We start from the raw sequence: 4,942 nt of genomic DNA on the forward strand, positions 1-4,942 counted from the left end.
CAGCCTGAAGAACTGTAAGAAAACAAATGTTTGTTGTTTAAGCCACCCAATCTGTGGTATTTGCAAATGGCAGCCCCAGCAGCCTGACATATATTAACATAATTCAGTTAAAATAAATTAACGGCTGTGGTTCACGGGATCCCTTTTGGATAGGTTTGACGTACGTGAAGACTCGTATCTGTGACCAGTGTCCGCCACCACAGATGACAAGGGACCTGATCAGGCCGGCCCTGCCACCCGGTTTCAAGAAGAGCAGAACCCAAGCCCTGCTGCAGGACCAGCTCTGCCCCCTAATTATAAAAGTAGTAGTTCAGATTCATCAGACAGCGATGAAGACAGTAGTTCTTTGTATGAAGAAGGAAATCAAGAATCTGGAGACAATGACACAGGTCCAACTGCAAGAAAACAGAGGAAATATCAGGAGGACGATGATGATGGCTTTTTGGGACCAGCCCTTCCTCCTGGATTAAAAAGGCAGGATGATTCTCCTCCAAGGCCTATTAATAGGTCCTGCATTGCCATCTGGTTTCATTAAATCTACACAGAGAAGTGGTAAGGGCAGAGATGATCCACGAAACAGGAAACAGACCAATGCCTGCAAAAGGACCAGTTAACTATAATGTAATGACAGAGTTTGAACAAAGCGCTCAGAGAATGAAAGAAAAACTGCCCAAAGGAGATGATGATTCATCTAAACCCACTGCAAGAGTCATGGATGACTGAGTTTCCTTCAGAAATCAAAGACTTTCGTCTTGGGCCAAGGACTTTTAAGAGAAGAGCTGGAGGGCGGAGCAAGATGGCCGAATAGGAACAGCTCCAGTCTCCAACTCCCAGCGCCAGCGACACAGAAGACCGGTGATTTCTGCATTTTCAACTGAGGTACTGGGTTCATCTCACTGGGGAGTGCCGGACGATCGGTGCTGGTCAGCTGCTGCAGCCCGACCAGCAAGAGCTGAAGCAGGGCGAGGCATCGCCTCACCTGGGAAGCGCAAGGGGGAAGGGAATCCCTTTTCCTAGCCAGGGGAACTGAGACACACAACACCTGGAAAATCGGGTAACTCCCACCCCAATATTGCGCTTTAAGCAAACAGGCACACCAGGAGATCATATCCCACACCTGGCCGGGAGGGTCCCACGCCCACGGAGCCTCCCTCATTGCTAGCACAGCAGTCTGTGATCTACCGGCAAGGCAGCAGCGAGGCTGGGGGAGGGGCGCCCGCCATTGCTGAGGCTTAAGTAGGTAAACAAAGCTGCTGGGAAGCTCCAACTGGGTGGAGCTCACAGCAGCTCAAGGAAACCTGCCTGTCTCTGTAGACTCCACCTCTGGGGACAGGGCACAGCTACACAACAACAACAACAACAACAAAAAAGCAGCAGAAAGCTCTGCAGACGCAAACGACTCTGTCTGACAGCTTTGAAGAGAGCAGTGGATCTCCCAACATGGAGGTTGAGATCTGAGAAGGGACAGACTGCCTGCTCAAGTGGGTCCCTGACCCCTGAGTAGCCTAACTGGGAGACATCCCCCACTAGGGGCAGTCTGACACCCCACACCTCACAGGGTGGAGTACACCCCTGAGAGGAAGCTTCCAAAGCAAGAATCAGACAGGTACACTCGCTGTTCAGAAATATTCTATCTTCTGCAGCCTCTGCTGCTGATACCCAGGCAAACAGGGTCTGGAGTGGACCTCAAGCAATCTCCAACAGACCTACAGCTGAGGGTCCTGACTGTTAGAAGGAAAACTATCAAACAGGAAGGACACCTACACCAAAACCCCATCAGTACATCACCATCATCAAAGACCAGAGGCAGATAAAACCACAAAGATGGGGAAAAAGCAGGGCAGAAAAGCTGGAAATTCAAAAAATAAGAGCACATCTCCCCCGGCAAAGGAGCGCAGCTCATCGCCAGCAATGGATCAAAGCTGGACGGAGAATGACTTTGACGAGATGAGAGAAGAAGGCTTCAGTCCATCAAATTTCTCAGAGCTAAAGGAGGAATTACGTACCCAGCGCAAAGAAACTAAAAATCTTGAAAAAAAAAGTGGAAGAATTGACGGCTAGAGTAATTAATGCAGAGAAGGTCATAAACGAAATGAAAGAGATGAAAACCATGACACGAGAAATACGTGACAAATGCACAAGCTTCAGTAACCGACTCGATCAACTGGAAGAAAGAGTATCAGCGATTGAGGATCAAATGAATGAAATGAAGCGAGAAGAGAAACCAAAAGAAAAAAGAAGAAAAAGAAATGAACAAAGCCTGCAAGAAGTATGGGATTATGTAAAAAGACCAAATCTACGTCTGATTGGGGTGCCTGAAAGTGAGGGGGAAAATGGAACCAAGTTGGAAAACACTCTTCAGGATATCATCCAGGAGAACTTCCCCAACCTAGTAGGGCAGGCCAACATTCAAATCCAGGAAATACAGAGAACGCCACAAAGATACTCCTCGAGAAGAGCAACTCCAAGACACATCATTGCCAGATTCACCAAAGTTGAAATGAAGGAAAAAATCTTAAGGGCAGCCAGAGAGAAAGGTCGGGTTACCCACAAAGGGAAGCCCATCAGACTCACAGCAGATCTCTCGGCAGAAACTCTACAAGCCAGAAGAGAGTGGGGGCCAATATTCAACATTCTTAAAGAAAAGAATTTTAAACCCAGAATTTCATATCCAGCCAAACTAAGTTTCATAAGTGAAGGAGAAATAAAATCCTTTACAGATAAGCAAATGCTTAGAGATTTTGTCACCACTAGGCCTGCCTTACAAGAGACCCTGAAGGAAGCACTCAACATGGAAAGGAACAACCGGTACCAGCCATTGCAAAATCATGCCAAAATGTAAAGACCATCGAGGCTAGGAAGAAACTGCATCAACTAACGAGCAAAATAACCAGTTAATATCATAATGGCAGGATCAAGTTCACACATAACAATCTTAACCTTAAATGTAAATGGACTAAATGCTCCAATGAAAAGACACAGACTGGCAAACTGGAGAAAGAGTCAAGACCCATCAGTCTGCTGTATTCAGGAGACCCATCTCACATGCAGAGACATACATAGGCTCAAAATAAAGGGATGGAGGAAGATTTACCAAGCAAATGGAGAACAAAAAAAAGCGGGGGTTGCAATCCTAGTCTCTGATAAAACAGACTTTAAACCATCAAAGATCAAAAGAGACAAAGAAGGCCATTACATAATGGTAAAGGGATCAATTCAACAGGAAGAGCTAACTATCCTAAATATATATGCACCCAATACAGGAGCACCCAGATTCATAAAGCAAGTCCTTAGAGACTTACAAAGAGACTTAGACTCCCATACAATAATAATGGGAGACTTCAACACTCCACTGTCAACATTAGACAGATCAACAAGACAGAAAGTTAACAAGGATATCCAGGAATTGAACTCATCTCTGCAGCAAGCAGACCTAATAGACATCTATAGAACTCTCCACCCCAAATCAACAGACTATACATTCTTCTCAGCACCACATTGTACTTACTCCAAAATTGACCACATAATTGGAAGTAAAGCACTCCTCAGCAAATGTACAAGAACAGAAATTATAACAAACTGTCTCTCAGACCACAGTGCAATCAAACTAGAACTCAGGACTAAGAAACTCAATCAAAACCGCTCAACTACATGGAAACTGAACAATCTGCTCCTGAATGACTACTGGGTACATAACAAAATGAAGGCAGAAATAAAGATGTTCTTTGAAACCAATGAGAACAAAGATACAACATACCAGAATCTCTGGGACACATTTAAAGCAGTGTGTAGAGGGAAATTTATAGCACTAAATGCCCACAAGAGAAAGCAGGAAAGATCAAAAATTGACACTCTAACATCACAATTAAAAGAACTAGAGAAGCAAGAGCAAACACATTCCAAAGCTAGCAGAAGGCAAGAAATAACTAAGATCAGAGCAGAACTGAAGGAGATAGAGACACAAAAAACCCTCCAAAAAAATCAATGAATCCAGGAGTTGGTTTTTTGAAAAGATCAACAAAATTGACAGACCACTAGCAAGACTAATAAAGAAGAAAAGAGAGAAGAATCAAATCGACGCAATTAAAAATGATAAAGGGGATATCACCACCGACCCCACAGAAATACAAACTACCATCAGAGAATACTATAAACGCCTCTACGCAAATAAACTGGAAAACCTAGAAGAAATGGATAATTTCCTGGACACTTACACTCTTCCAAGACTAAACCAGGAAGAAGTTGAATCCCTGAATAGACCAATAGTAGGCTCTGAAATTGAGGCAATAATTAATAGCCTACCAACCAAAAAAAGTCCAGGACCAGATGGATTCACAGCTGAATTCTACCAGAGGTATAAGGAGGAGTTGGTACCATTCCTTCTGAAACTATTCCAATCAATAGAAAAAGAGGGAATCCTCCCTAACTCATTTTATGAGGCCAACATCATCCTGATACCAAAGCCTGGCAGAGACACAACAAAAAAAGAGAATTTTAGACCAATATCCCTGATGAACATCGATGCAAAAATCCTCAATAAAATACTGGCAAACCGGATTCAACAACACATCAAAAAGCTTATCCACCATGATCAAGTGGGCTTCATCCCTGGGATGCAAGGCTGGTTCAACATTCGCAAATCAATAAACATAATCCAGCATATAAACAGAACCAAAGACAAGAACCACATGATTATCTCAATAGATGCAGAAAAGGCTTTTGACAAAATTCAACAGCCCTTCATGCTAAAAACGCTCAATAAATTCGGTATTGATGGAACGTACCTCAAAATAATAAGAGCTATTTATGACAAACTCACAGCCAATATCATACTGAATAGGCAAAAACTGGAAAAATTCCCTTTGAAAACTGGCACAAGACAGGGATGCCCTCTCTCACCACTCCTATTCAACATAGTGTTGGAAGTTCTGGCTAGGGCAAT

At 43.6% G+C, this 4,942-nt stretch overlaps 1 pseudogene; it reads left to right on the forward strand.

Annotated features, from left to right (window-relative positions):
• Window positions 1-203: 203 nt before the first annotated feature.
• LOC112632383 overlaps window positions 204-4,942 on the forward strand; it is an 11,272-nt pseudogene continuing 6,533 nt past the window's right edge.

This window comes from Theropithecus gelada, chromosome 10 (genome assembly GCF_003255815.1).
Source record: "Theropithecus gelada isolate Dixy chromosome 10, Tgel_1.0, whole genome shotgun sequence".
Lineage (NCBI taxonomy): Eukaryota > Metazoa > Chordata > Mammalia > Primates > Cercopithecidae > Theropithecus > Theropithecus gelada.